The sequence below is a fragment of the Macaca fascicularis genome, chromosome 8 (genome assembly GCF_037993035.2).
Source record: "Macaca fascicularis isolate 582-1 chromosome 8, T2T-MFA8v1.1".
Lineage (NCBI taxonomy): Eukaryota > Metazoa > Chordata > Mammalia > Primates > Cercopithecidae > Macaca > Macaca fascicularis.
In genome coordinates, this window is record NC_088382.1 from 72143571 (window position 1) to 72159484 (window position 15914).

Below are 15914 nucleotides of genomic sequence, written 5' to 3' on the forward strand. Positions count from 1 at the left end.
GGATTACTGTGGACACACAATGAGACATTTATTCTATTCCTTGCTCTCACCTTTCAATCTACTGCTTCTAGTTTGTACCTCCTTTTTTGTCTGCTCACGATAAGAATTAGTAAATACTCTATTTGTGTTCTCTGCAATTTCAATGGCATGTTAAGTGCAACAAAAACATCCTTTACTCCCAAGACCTTAAAGCCAAAGCCTCCCATTCAGAGAACTCGTTGACTTCATTTGCTTCTGGGATACAGCAAGAAATAATGTAGAGGGAAAATATAACTTTTTGGATGACACATTCAGTCCTGTTTGAATCCTTCAAACTTACACAGCCAAAAGAAATGTTCCTAAACTCAAGAACTATGAAGTACTAATTTTGAATATTTGAATGCCATATTATCAAATAAGTCACTTTTAATCTATTTTAGTCCATTTAGAAAGATGAGGGCAATATCGCATACTTCAAGGCACGACTGTGGAATGTATGAAAGTGCGGGTAAATAATTTGTGACTGAACACTGCTAAGGGTTGTATTAAGGGCTGTGCCTCAGAGAGCATCTGTCTGCACTGCCTGTGCTGCACTTGGGGTTGGGGAGTTCTGCGAAGGCGAGTCATTCCATTTAGCTGCTTCATGACTCATTGATCTAAGCTTTTAGACACTGCTTGAACTTCACATTTCTTAGAAGTGGTTAGAGCGAGTAGCAGACTGCTCACTGGGGACCACTTGGAATGCCCCGAAAGCAATATTAATGATGACATGCATTAGATATGTAGGAGAATCTGAAAGGTGAAAAATTATGGACCTATACGGTATATTACCTCCAATGCTTCCAATTTTGCTCTGGGGTGGATTTTCTCTAAAAAGATGCTATCTGAGTGACTGTTAAAAATTCCAATAGCAATAACTTGTCTGACTGTGACTGTGGGTTTTCAGCATCTCCGCCAAGTTTTATGGTGAAGATTCTGCAAAGCAGTAGAAATCTGAAATCTGGCACATACCCCAGACTCATACTGCTCAGGGGCTCTAAATAATAAATAGTCTTTGTCCAATATTCATTCCAGGTACCCTTCCAGCAGGAGGGAGCATGTTTGTTATAAAGCAGAAAAAAGTGAAGATTTTTGAGACAGTTTGTGTGTTTTACTTTAGTTTCCTCTGAAAATGCAGCCTGAGAAGGGGTTTCAGGGTAGGTCGTTTATCTGAGACACAATCTCGGAATGCAGAAGTCAGAAAGGGAGGGAGACAGAAAGACACCGCAGGAAGAAAAAACTATATATGTGTGTATTATTGCTTCCACTGCTAAAGACAATTGGGCTCAGTTCATCTAGAACCTCTGAGAAATGAACAGAACACTTCCCAGAAATGGCCTCATGACAATCAGGAGGCTGAAACCATTATCCACTGACACTTGTCTCACATTGATGGAAGGTCACTGTTAAGGGTATTAGCTTCAGGCTGTTCCTACACATGGGCCAAGCAAGTTCTGCAGGCATCTCTGAAAGCCCTGGAGCACAATGCATTGATTCAGGCTATGCTTGGTGAGGTTCAGCAAGGTGAGTCAGACCTTGTATGCCACTGTGTACTGCAGATGAGACTAAAAATGAGATAAGCCAACTGGCACCTGCTACAGTCTAGCCCATCACCCTGTTCAGATTATCTCATGCCTCTCATGGAGTCCATTCTGTCACTGCATTTTCAAGGTGGTAACTAGCTACAATTTCCTTCAAAAAGCTTTAGATAGGCAGGTTCAATAAATAAGAAATGGTCATCTTTGCTGCAACTGGTATCAAGATCATAACTGAAATCTATCACTTTCTTTTCAACCATCCATTCTAAACTTCTCTCACTCACCCAGTACTCCTGAAGAACTAAGTTGCTTGCCTGGTAGCGTATCTCATATCTTCAAGCCTGAGGGATCTGTCCTGGTTATCTTGCCATCTTTAAGCAATGGTTGCTACAATTGTCCATTCACAGTTTTCACCAGGCATAGAAGCACAAAGGGACAACACAGTGGATCCTGAAATTGTAGACATACTCTCCTCTTAGTTCCTGATGGCAATCAAAATAATGCTCAAAAAGACAACCCATTTTTGTGCTGAAATAAGGAGTCTAAAATAAACCATTAGAGCTCCAGTTTCAGGGGAATTGTCCTTTCCCTGATGTCTTTTCCCTTGCCACCACTCCCTCTACTCCCAGAAAAAAAAACTTTAATCCAGTGGGCCTAAGATCTGTATTACACATATTCTGAAGATGTGTTGATGACAGTGATGGGGTGGGAGGTAATTCTATTTGTATCTTTGTTGAATGCAGACATCTAATAATACCTATCCCAGGTCCCAAGGTGCCATTATTTCTCCTAAGGGCCCTTACCTTTAGCAAAGGATATCTCTCAGAGTTATACATTCAGTCTTGACAGAACCTTCACCCTTGTAACACAATCCTGGGCTACATTTTTAGCATTATTTTGCCCTGTGGCTGCAGGTGATACTTGATTGTTGCCATGGAGTCCTTCTGGCTGTCAGAAAATGCCCTGTGTTGATAGTTGAGAGGAATCAGGAAGCAGAGAAATTGAGACAAGGAAAGATGGAAAGCCAATATATTAAGAGTGCGTTATGTAGAATACTATTGCAGGCAGTAGTAGCTCAGTTCTTCCAGGACTTCTAAGAATCATAGGGAATGCTCCCAGAATTATCCAGTGAATCCCTTCCCCTGATAGAGGTGCTAAATTTTTTGTAATTCCAGGCTATGCAGGAGCACAGGCTGAAACGTGATCTGGCTGAGTTGGATGAGGTCTTATGAGAGAATGGAAAAAGATGCAAGGCACTTTAGTAGGTGGGATACTGGAAGTCCAAAGCAGGCTGAGCTTCATTAGAACTATCCCCTACAATTAAAATTGAGATCAGAAGTATGTGGTCAATGTTATTGTGAAGACAGCATGTAATGTGTGAGCTGTGATGCTCTTCACCTGACTTTTAACCCTCCTCGCTCCCCATGTTGAACACTATCCTGCTAGTCACTCTGCCCAGACACCACCCCATAAATGAGGTATCTGTGGAGGTGCTCAGAGAGCAGCCAGAGACCCACAGCATATTCTCCTCTACTTTCATGTACTGGCCTGCAGATAACACTGATTGCATGTGAAAAAAAAAAAAAAAGGAAAAAAAGACCTGATGATTGCAGATCTTATTGGAAACTTAGACCACAAAGAGTAGAGAGGGGACGCTCCTCCTGCACCACTCCTCACAATCCATATCTAAATCTGGCTGTATGGAACTTGATATTCTTCTCCAAAGACAGGAGGCAAGAAGTTGTGTTAAGCACTGGGCTTGGGAGATGACAGACCAGAGTTTAGATCCTGGCCCTTAACCTACTATGCATTCTTTGTCAAGCTAGGCAAAGTGTCCAATTTTTTGACTGTCTCATCCTTAACAGGGGAATATCATGTCTCTTCATAGGCTTGTCAGAAGGATACTGTGGTTTATGTATTTCTATACATTACATACAATAGGCAATGTGCTTTATACATTCCCTGGTGCATAGGAAATGCTCTGTAAATATCCCTGTGGATAGGAGCTTTTAGCCAATTGGGACTTTGCCACCTTCTCTATCTTCCCAGAATGGCACCTCTGCCATGCATCCTTCACAGTTTCTGAATTGTCCTTGAATGTGCTTAGTCAGAGTTAATGGCCCAGTATCATTTGTGGACCAAATATAGTTTTATGTCAGACTCTGCCAGGTACCTTGAGAAAATACAATGTCTTCTGCATTTCTCTTCATGTATCAGTCAGGAACCCTGTTGAAAAAGAGTCACTTAAATCTCACATGGCTTACAATTAGAAGATACATGATACACCTTTCTAACTTTTCCCATTTTGGTAAATCTCTTTCAACTCTTCCATGGATAGAATCTATAGTTAGTAGAATCAAAGACTGGTGGCCATCTATAATTTTTAGATATAAAGCTCATGCTGTTTCAGATCTTCAAAGAACCCTATCCAAGACAGGATTGATGTGCAAGAGAATTACTGGGGAAATGCCATGGAGCATAAGGGGTGGGGGAGGTGGGAGAAAAGAGCCTTTAGACTGTGATGCCTGTGTGGTCTCTGTGAGAGGAGGAGGAAAAGGAAGGTGAGGATAGGAAGGGCTTCAGACTATAGGGCATTTCTGAGATAGTCTTACCATGCTGGCAGTGTTACTGAAACACCAGGGGTTTGATCTAGGTCCCACTGCCTGCCTCACAGAAAGCCAATCACTGAGACAATGAGTATTGCCAGAGGAGAAGACTTTAATTGGGTGCTGCAGCTGAGGAGATGGGAGAGATCATTCTCAAATCCATCTCCCTGACCTAGTAAAATTAGGGGTTTATATGGTAGAGAAGAAATGTAATCATGTGTGGGAAAACAGGAGTTAGGGAAAGATAAGAGAGTTGGTTAACAGGATGCAGATGGTCGGTTAGGCAATCATGAAGGGTGAGGGGTCTGGTGTCTCATTGCCCTGGCACAGTGATATGATAAGTCTCGGCTCTTTGATACCATCTAGGAGGCTTAATGGTTGATTTCCTGAGAAAGGAACTCAAATAAGACAAATTTAATTTTCTCAAGTTTTAAGACTGGGAGGGTCAATTTCTATGGTTATTCAAAAGAAACCATAAACATCAGTTCTATGGGACCTCCTGTTTCAATAGGTGATCTCCAAGCAGAGACTGCTGTTAGCAGTTCCAATTCAGGCATGTGTGGCCTGGTCCCATAGCCCTGCCATGCTCAGTCACTGATGGGAGCAGCAGGGGGAAGCAGGCCTCAGCATGGAGACTGCAAGGGACTCAGAAGTGCAGCAGCTGGGGGCTATTAGTCCCCACTGGAGGGAGTCCTGCCGGAGATGGGGGTGGAGCACCTCCATGGCTACAAACCTATCTCTCCATTTCAAAGCACCACTATCCCACTTTAAATCTTTAAGCATTTATAATTTCTGGCCCCAATTCTGTGACTAGCTTGGGGCATAAATTGGCAAGGCCAGAATATGTAAATTAATTAATTAATTAATTAATTTACTTTTTCTTGAGACAGAGTCTCCCTCTGTTGCCCAGGCTGGAGTACAGTTTCAGGATCTCTGCTCACTGCAACCTCTGCCTCCTGGGTTCAAGTGATTCTCCTGTCTCAGCTTCCCAAGTAGCTGAGACTACAGGTGTGTACCACCACACCTGGCTAATTTTTGTATTTTTTGAGTAGAAACAAGGTTTTACCATATTGGCTGGTCTCAAACTCTGACCTCAAGTCATCTCCCTACCTTGGCCTCCCAAAATGCTGGGATTACAGATGTGAGCCACCACACCTGGCTCAATTCATTTAAAGCTAAATGTGTAAACTTACACATGTAGATACCATGTAAAGCCTCTAATGATCATAATCTGCAAGATAGTTTGTTGTCAGATGGGAGGAGATAGTTGTTCTGTTATTCAGCACTCATTATCTCTCCCATGCAGAACATTGGGCTCAGCCCATTCAGTCCTGCCCTGTCCCAGATATGTAGCATTTTAAATGAAGAGTTAGCTAAGTTTTGGTTGTGCTGAATGTTGATCTTTCCTGAGGAGCTGATTGCAGATTTTTGCTGCATCATTGGGCACTGGCATTTACCCAACTCCAGGCATTTCAGGCAATACCTTTGATGGATCCAGAGCTTTCTTTCTCATTCAGTGACTCGCTCCTTCACTTTTCCACCCCTTGCACATTTCTTGTTAAGGGATGCTCATGTTCACTGCAGTTGGCAGGTTGAAAGCAGGGCTTCAGACTCCTCTTTTAACAGAAAGCTTTGTCTCTGTCCTGTGTTTTATCAAACAGCTTCACGGGCACTTTAATGAGTTTGCCAAGCTCATCTTTTGTCTCTATTGATGAGTGTTGGACTGCATTTTTTATTTTATTTTTTTCTGGGAGGGAGTCTTTCTCTGTCTACAGATCAATTTGGACTTGACGTTTAAAGCTAAGACTTCCTTCCATTTCGGAGTAGTTTTGTTGGTATCAGTTTCTGTACCATGTCAGTTCCAATGCTATTTATTACCTTTTCTAATTTAGCCTTAGAGGCATTGCAGAAAATATAAACAACCTGGCCCTGCTGGGACTTCTGACACCCAAGTGCTAGTCAGTTGCAATTTATCTGTTCTGTTGATAACCAAGAAGCCAGACGGGTTTTATCTTTTCAACATCCTACATCATGACAAATTGAATGCCATGAGTTTTCCCTTCCAGGTGGACTAGGTCAATCTTTGGTGTGGGGAGACACAAATGTCTCTTGATTGTTTTCTCCCCAAAAAGATCTGAGAGTGGCAGGTTTGATCTGATAGGGAAGCAAGTGCTCAGTGTCTGAGAGTTGCTCTGGATAACTCTTCACTGCTTCCCAAAAGATGAGGTACAGATATTAGAATATCATCTTAACATAGGCAGCCAAATTCTCATAGATTATGTCACTGGATAAAAAACCTGTTCAGCTCTGAAAAGTGTACTTCCTCCTTTGACCATACCATCCTAGAAAAAATAGTTACTTAGGAAAGCAAAGGCTTCACAAAAAGCCATTCATTATTTATCAAATCACTTTTGTGAGGCAAAAAAAAAAAAAAAGAAAAAAAAATGGAAGCATAAAGGTATAATTCAGACAAAGTCTGAAGTGGTGATTTGAAGCAATCATTGATGTCTTTCTATTTCCATGTTTTGATGATTGTACGTAACATTGGTTTTCACCTTTCTTTTTATATACTCTCATTTTTAATTAGGCACCAATTGTCTGGCATACAGAATCACAGAGAAGTGTGTCACTGACAAAAATACAAGGCTAGTAGGTAGCACATAACTGAGTACCTTCCATTATATGTATGTTTTTCTTCTGCTGGTTTTTATTCCACTTACTTATGACCAGAATAAAGAGCTTTTTTTCCATTTGGATACATTTTTGTTTCATTCGATTGCATGTTCTGCCTGCTTTTCCTGGGGATAATGTCTGCTATTTTATACCTTTTTTTCTTGCCTTCCTTCAGTGTGGCCATCTAGCATAGTGCTACGTTTCAGGATGGGAGAAAACACAAAGGCATCAGCCTCCTCTCTTTGACCTTGAGGTCTGATATTAAAGGGGGCTTCTTGTGCTATGTCCCCACATGACAAAGAATGCTATGAATGCCTCGAAATCACCTTCGGCACAATTCCATTAAGTGAAAATTTATGGAAAGTAGTTCCATAGAGTTATAGGGACACACTTTTTATGATTATTATTATTGATTGCAATTGGTTTCAGTCCCACTTTAAACCTAGTATCTAGGGTCCACGGTGGAGATGCAGAAGGTTCCTGTAACCTTGGCCTCAACTATTTGGTTTCCTATCATTTGTCTTTAAAGTATGAGCTGCAGAAAGTCTGTTCTAACTATTTTATGTGCACTAAACTGAATTTTATTTTCTTATGAGAGTTTACTTCGTCAAAGTTTTAAATTTTTAGGATTAATCTTCCTTAAATGGCAGTCTCTATGCACTACAGTTTAAACTGGGAATAAGTTTTAATGGCATATACCGAATGCTGACATCATGGGTGCTGGCTCAGTGAAAGAATTTTCACACTGGGAGCTTTAATGAAAATGTTCCAGAAGAAAAAAGAGAATAATCAGAATAAATTATGAGTGTTTATTTTTTATTCTGTCTTGCAGCTTGATATACAGTACATTTTTTAGATCAAAAACAAACATTGCAGTAATACTTTGGAGAAAGCAAAAATTCTATGAATGTAATCCTCTGTAATAGATTAAACACTGAATTGTAACAATCAGTAAATAATCACTGATGCCCTATAATATCCCCAAAGAGGGAAATCAGTATAACTAAGTTTTCCTAGGGGACACCGTTGATAATACTTGTGTACCAGGGGCTGCTAAGGGCCTATCAGCTGTGATTGCTGAGAGTGGAAGAACAGAGGTAGTGGCAGCGGAGTAGGAAGTGAGTGTCGGGTGGACAGAGTTGTCTATATCTACAACAACTTTAGGGGAAGTCAACAGAGTTGATAAGTAGACAAGTTGGTCCTTCCACTTGGTGACCTGTCTCAGTGTGGTCAGTCCTGGAGGGGTGGTGGTGGAAAAGGGCATCATGGCTGGGCTGGTGAAGTTCTCAAAGAAGCCAAAATGGGGAAATCACCTCTCCTGACTCTGCTGTCTATGCTGGTGATGGCCTGGATCACCTGGATGGCTGGCCAGAGCCTACTGTGATTCTGGGAGGAAGTCAGCTCAACTCACAAGATTTCTTATGTGACTTCCTTTGCAGCTGGTCTTGGACAAAAGGAGATAGCTGTGACATCTATCTAAAAAGATAAAGAGAGAGCTTTTTACCCTAAAGTTCCTGTCTCTCTATCTACTCCCATACAATGTACCTGTACGGAATCTCTGCATCACTGACTGTGCACAATTCTGCTCCTGCTTTTCTCAGCCATCAATGGAACAGGTTTTGTACTGGCAAAGAAAAGCAGAGATGGGCAGTGGTGCAGAGAAATGGCTGTGACCCTGAAAATTAAGGACAGACCACTCTTCCCAGGCTTCTGGCCTTGAATGAGTCTTTCAATGCAGGTGTGCGAAGTTTAAAAGGTGCTCTAGAAAATACTAAATGTAAGGTAAAATGTTCTCCAGAAACATCCAGAAATTTAACGACAAGAAATGCAAAAGTGAATTTTATTTTAACATGAGGATTCTTTAACTATCCTTTTCATTTTGTTGAACTCAGATACCAGGCATTTTGATGACCCTGGGGGAAAAAGGGATGGAGAAGTCACGGTTCCAGCCCCCTAAGAGTGTACAGTTAATTGTATTGGAGAAGAGACATATAAACAAATAAACATCCTTTGGGTATTTCATGCTGTAAGAGAGGTAGAGAATTAGGGGAACCCAAGAAGAGAGGGGTCGCGTTCCCTTAAGGATCAGGGATGAGTATCTGGAAGAAGAGATCTTTGTTTAATCATCAAAGACTTTACCTTTTAACCAGTTGAATTGATGTTGATGTTATAGTGAGATATATCTAGGATAAAAGGCTTTATGTTTTTAGTGAGGATATATTTCCAGGAAAAGTCAGGCATTTTGAAAAGGTTTTTGAAGAAACAGTTTCACAAGTCAGAGGACTTCAGAAATTATGAAGTTTGGTGGTCATGTTGGTTGATCAGTAAAAGACTTAAAAATTCTGTATTCTCATTGAACATAAAGCCTAAGAAACTTTAGATCTTTAATTACAGATCATTTTCTTAGATTTTACTCTAACCTTGTAGGAAATATTCAGCTTAATGAAGAAAAAATTAAGTTATTATCCCCATCTCCACACAACAGTTTCATTCACATCATGTTATAAAATCTGATAACATTTGTATGTTTTAAAAAGAGAGAGAGAGAGAAAGAGTGAAAAAGAAGCAGAAACTGTCAATTATATTATAATAAAAAATGTTAGCAAATATACTCCTGATCATCGAGTCCCTAGTAATGTCAAATGTATCTACTATTGACCTTATAATTTTTAGAATGTGTAATACAGTGTCATACAGAATATGACGCTGCTTTTTATTACGTGATTTATAAAATTTAAGCTCCTTACATTATGATCCCCTCTGACACATGCAGGGTAAGGTGGTGAGCTTTTCTAACTCCACCTCCTAGGAAAGTGCTTTGTGAATTCAGGGGCCAGGGTAAGATGTTTGGCCACACAAAGAACACAGAATTGTTCACCAGCTGGATTGAGAGACGATGAACAGCCAGGCTAAGCAACTTCATTTAATTCTCTTTTCTTTTCATTTGTCTGTAGCACAATAAAGGAAATTAAAATCAGTGATTGATTGTGTTTGAGTGCATTATCATCAAGACTGAATATATAAGCAATGCACCAAATGAGAAGCTATTTAATCACATTCTTTTTTGTTGTTGTTGTTACTATATATCTAACTCAGTATATCATGGGCAAAGGAACTGACGTTTATTTTATTCAGAAGAAGAAAATAAATTCATTTATTTTATTTGAGTGTTTCTCCTGTGTTAATAGAACATTCTATTTTCCTTGAAAATTTTATATTAAAAAACATACAAAAATCTTTATTAAATGGAAATCATTATCATATAACCTTTTGAAAACACTACTATTTTGGATGTTTCTCCTAACTGTTGGTTATTATTTTATTTTACTTCCTAGAAATCTTCAATGTGAATGCTGACATTTCAAATATACCAGGAAATTATTTTTCTTCATTGGAAAGGGCTTAGGAAGCCTATTCCTTTTACTGAATCAGATTATCTTATTGCATTAATTTTATTTGGGAATAAGCTTGAAAGTTTTAAAATATGAAAAAAAAAATGTGGTTCAAACCCTTCTAATTATCAAATTTCCTTGCAAGGTAAGCTTACGCCCTGGAAGAATTGGCTTACATTTTCATTAAATTGGTTAATTACTCATGTAGTCATAAAGACGTTAGATCTAAATGGGTTATGGTACTGGCAGTGAATAAAATGAACTGGTGTTACATGGAACTGGGCACACAACACAAGATAATCTGGAGGAAAATTTGAGATTATTTTTTAAAATGGTCTTCTCCACACTCCCTTAAAAGTATCTGTGACTTGGTAACTGAAACAATATTCATGTATTTAGTTAAATGTTTATTAAATGATAAACTTCTCAGTTTAAAGTCTTGATGAAGTGGGTTACGGTCATTCATGAAAGCTGGGGATGTCCTGGTGTAGAAGTATCTCCTAGAATTTGTACTCATGGCTTTTCCAACTTCCTACCTAACAGCTTTGTTTGAAAAGAGGCTCCATAACAGGACTAGAATTGTGGTTTTTGTCAGTCCTCAAGTATGTTACAGTTTCCCAAAATAAAGAAGAATAGAAGGTTAGGATTTAAAATCTGCCTCTGCCCTTGATATGGATTGGTTCTGTCTGCACCCAAATCTCATGTTGAATTGTAATCCCCAATGTTGAGGGAGGAATCTAGTGGGAGATGATTGGATCATGGTGACAGATTTTCCATTTGCTCTTCTCGTGATAGTGAATTCTCAAAAGATCTAGTTGTTTAAAAGTGTGTAGCACTTACCCCTTTGTACTCTCTCTCTCTCTCGCTCCACCATGGTCAGATGTGCTTGCTTCCCCGTCACCCTTCCACCATGTTTGTAAGTTTCCCGAGGCCTCTCAACCATGCTTCCTGTACAGCCTGCAGAACTGTGAGTCAATTAAACCTCTTTTCTTCATAAATTATCCAGTCTCAGGTAGTTCTTTACAGCATTGTGAGATTGGATGAATACAGCCCTAACCTCACTGTGACCCTGGGCAAGTCAGATAATCTGCCTGGACTTCAGTTTTCCTATCGATAGAATTGAATTAACAGCTCTTCATTCCCTATGCAACGTCAGCCCTGTGGTGGCAGGTTGAAGCAAATATTGTACCATTGCTGGTGGAGTACCTATAAATGAAGGCTGATAATCCCACTTTGATAGTTCAAGTTTATAGGTTAGGTTGATTAATTCGATCAGAATGCCAGATGGGGCATCTTTATTTGTCCAAGACTTTGCATAGAGGAGGATAAGCACAGCCATTAGAGTATACACAGCAATACAGATATATCACCTTGATTTGTGCATATATAGGTATTTTAGCATCAAGTCATTTTTTATGGTGAAATGTCAACAGGTGGACTCTAACTAATTTAGATCCTGTGTTGATCTTACCTAAGGAGACAAACCTATGGCTTCTGCTAAAAAGCTCAGTTAGATAAATCACTGTGTAAATGTATCTCCTTTATAGAAAAATTGATACAGCCCTGGGAACCTTGTGTCTGCTTTCTTTTAGTTCTTCTAGGGTGAAGACTGGGTGCCAATAAAAGATATAGAAGACTATAAGAAGAAACTCCAAACACGTGTCAAATAAGATTTGGGAGGCCGAGGCGGGTGGATCACGAGGTCAGGAGATCGAGACCATCCTGGCTAACATGGTGAAACCCCGTCTCTACTAAAAATACAAAAAACTAGCCGGGCGTGGTGGTGGGCGCCTGTAGTCCCAGCTACTCGGAGGCTGAGGCAGGAGAATGGCGTGAACCTGGGAGGCGGAGCTTGCAGTGAGCCGAGATCGAGCCACTGCACTCCAGCCTGGGTGACACAGCGCGAGACTCCGTCTCAAAAAAAAAAAAAAAAAAAAAAGATTAATGTTTTCTCCTGACTGACCACTGGTTTGTTTGGTATGCACATATGATTTAGGAAGGCAAAGCCTGGATTTGTATGTAAAAAATATTTAAGACCCCCAAAATCTGATCATGTTAATTTCTATATATTGCAAATTATATGGAAACTGTATATTCTGATATTAAGATAAACATTTAGAGCATAGAAATAAATATAAAAATAAAAAATTTCCCGACACTAAATTCCTAATTTTTCTTTATTAAAACATTCAGAGTAATATGTATCAGATTTGCCTCAGAAACTTTGAAATAAGAAATAAACTTACAGATATAATCGAAGTTTCTATTTCCACCCAATTCCCCAAATCCCAAAGATTATGTTTATTCACATTTGTGTATAGCCACAGTTTGTGTTATGATATATGCTTTTAGAGTTTCCATAAATTATATCATATTTTACATATAGTTTTGCATTTGCTGTTTTCACTCAACATTGTTTTCCAGATTTATCCATGTTGATCCCTAGAAATTCAGAAGATTAATTTTAACCGATGTGTAGTTTTACATTGTATGCACATACCCATGATTTGCTTTTCCATTTTTCTAGTGATGAGCTTTAAGATTATTTCCAATTTTTGGCTATTACCAAAAATAATTCAACAAACATCTTTGGACATATCTCTTCTTCAAATGTATGTAGATTCCGCTTTGAAAAGGTTTACCTTGTGGAATTTCTAGTGTGTATGTATGTGTGTGTATATATATACATATACACACACATACACACACACTTATATGTGTGTATGTATCTATATATACGTATGTGTATGTATATATACACACATACATATATATTACATATTTTCAACTTTACTATATATTTCCAAAAAACTATCCAAAGTGGAAGATTTAAACTCCCCTTAGCAGTATATAAATTCATGGTTCCTAAAGCCCTTGGCATAGTTTTGTGCCTTTATAGAAAAGAGCATAAAGTCTTATTGCTGTTAAATTGTACCTCTTTTAAATTGTATTTTCATCATAATTCACTATTCATTTTATCATCTGTTGTGAATATAGTGTCATAGTTCTTAATCATTTTTTTACTAAATTATTTATTTTGTATCATTAATTTGTAGAAATCCTCTTTACATTATATTTTTCAATTATATATTTTGTAAATATTTTACCCAATTTTCTGGCTTGCATTTAACCTTTATTTAGGATGCCTAGAATTTTTCATTTTAATACTGTCTAACTTATTATTCTCTTCTTTTATTCTTCATCATTCTGGCATTTGATTAACAGGCCATTTGTTGCCCAACGTCATTAGTTTTCTATGTATATTTTAAACATATACTATCTTAAACATTTAATATTCATAATTTCACAAATAGTTTAAGATTTGAGTCTTCAACCTAAATAGATATTTTTTTGTCAGATAGTATAATATACATATTTTTATTTATATATGAATAGTCACTTATTCTGACATCATTTATTGAATAGTATAATTTTTCTACTGACTTGTAGTATCATATCTTTCGTTACAAGTCCAAAGTATTCAGCATATCTATGGATCTATTTCTTGATGTTCCATTTTCTTCCAATTGGTTTATCAGTGTATTACTGAGCCAAAGCAAACCATTTTAATTATTATAATTAAAATATATTTTTTAACCATTTTAATTATTATAATTAAAATACATTTAAATATTGATAGGGTATTATTCTTCAAAATAATTTTGGTTCTTCCTTTTTATTATTTTAATGTGACTTTTCCAATCAAATTCTAAAAAATTACTGGTGGCATATTTATTGGAATAGCTGTAAATTAATGTATTGGTTTATTTGTGATTGTAAGCCTTTCCATGCATGAACATGGTATACCTATGTTTTATTTAGGTACTCTGTTATGTCACTCAAAATTAAATAAAATATCGTGTATATATTTTCTGAATTCTTAGGTACATTAATGTTTTATGTTATCATGAATGTGATATTATAATATAATATTTTTAATTGATTGCTACTGTTTATAAGAATTTCATGTTTCTTTTTACTTTGCCTTCATATCTAAAAACCTTGCTGATTTGATTAGGGTATCCACAAATTTTCCTTGATTTTCTATGGGTAATTTAAAAATCTCCACAGAATGAGGTTGCAGTAAAAAATAGTGATTATGCTTCAACATTACATATGGTGGTGTTGATGGTTTCGTTATAGATAAACTTATCAGGTTAAGAAATTTGTCTGCCTTTCCTAGTTTTATATAAGGATTTTAATATAAATTAATATTGTATTTTATCATCTTATTTTTTTCCTACATCTTCTGAGGTAATCCTGTGTTTTCCCTCCTTCAATCTCCTAATGTGGTGAATGGCATTAAAATACCTTTTATTGTTAAAACATTCTCACAATGCTGTATAAATGCCATTATTCTATATTACTGATGGATTTTTGAAAAATACATAGGCATACTTAGTTTTCTAAGGAGAACAGAACTTCTAATAGTTTTAAAAGATTTTGCATCTATATTCTTAAGGACATTGGTGTATCATTTCTATACTATCTGGCTACGAGAGGAGCCGACTGAAAATCACACTGCTAGGGAGGGGAGAGGTGACTCTTTTTCTGTTTCTGGTGTTTGTAGCCGTCTCCAGGGGTGGTTGCAGTAATAATAATGCTGCAAATGACAACAGTTCTGGAAAGGGTAACAATAGTGATTTCAGCAGCAGTAGTATTGAGGGATCCCCTTGATGAAGCAATAAAAATAATTCTGGAAGCAATGATATCAGCTGTGGCTGTAGCAGCTGAGATGTGATTTCTCATGGTGGCAGCTTCAAGGACAATAGTAATGGTCCAATGACCCCAGACCTAGAAGTGCACATTTCTTCAGCACCTGCTCCAGACGCTGAACTTTGACAGTTGACGCCTTGGATCATCTGCCACTGATCTCTAGTCAACATTTTTACGCGCCCAACACAAAAGAAGCAGAGATTTATTGAGTTACTTATTTTTTAACAACCTGACCCTTTCATCTTTTGCTACACATACTCTTGTAATTGATCTCTCCATGAATTGTTTTCTATTTAAATTATCTAGAATGTTTTCTGCTTCTTGACTTGACTCTTACTAATATTTTATAGGTACTAGAAATGGTTCTCAAAATAGATCTTTACACATGAGAATATGGAAGTGGTTTGCTGACCTGCTTCATTTTGAAGGAAATCCTGACCTTCTTGTGGGTAGAAGACAGAAACCTGGTCATCTGTAGTGTATGGTGGTATCATGATTACTTAAATCATTAAATGTTGTTATTGGGAATGATGTGTTTTTAAAGTGGTATATGAGAGATAAAATGGCTAGTGTAGTTAACTGTTGCAGTTATAATATTGTCAACAAGGTCTGTAAGAGTACAATGGGCCGGGCGCGGTGGCTCAAGCCTGTAATCCCAGCACTTTGGGAGGCCGAGGCAGGTGGATCACGAGGTCAGGAGATCGAGACCGTCCTGGCTAACACGGTGAAACCCGGTCTCTACTAAAAAATACAAAAAACTAGCTGGGCGTGGTGGCGGGCGCCTGCAGTCCCAGCTACTCGGGAGGCTGAGGCAGGAGAATGGCGTAAGCCTCGGGGGCGGAGCTTGCAGTGAGCTGAGATTGCGCCACTGCACTCCGGCCTGGGCGACTGAGCGAGACTCCGTCTCAAAAAAAAAAAAAAAAGAAAAGAAAAGAAAAAAAAGAGTACAATGGACAGCAGGTAGAAAATGG

At 38.2% G+C, this 15914-nt stretch overlaps 2 long non-coding RNA genes across 4 annotated transcripts in view; both read right to left on the reverse strand.

Moving 5' to 3' along the window:
• LOC123575208 (uncharacterized) overlaps positions 1-15914 on the reverse strand; it is a 115948-nt gene that overhangs the window by 60532 nt on the left and 39502 nt on the right. The window lies entirely within an intron of this gene.
• On the reverse strand, positions 594-3159 carry LOC141407417 (uncharacterized). The gene is made up of 2 exons (XR_012416448.1): positions 2360-3159; positions 594-2006 (listed from the first exon to the last, which is right to left on the reverse strand). It is a non-coding gene; the product is annotated as an uncharacterized lncRNA (long non-coding RNA).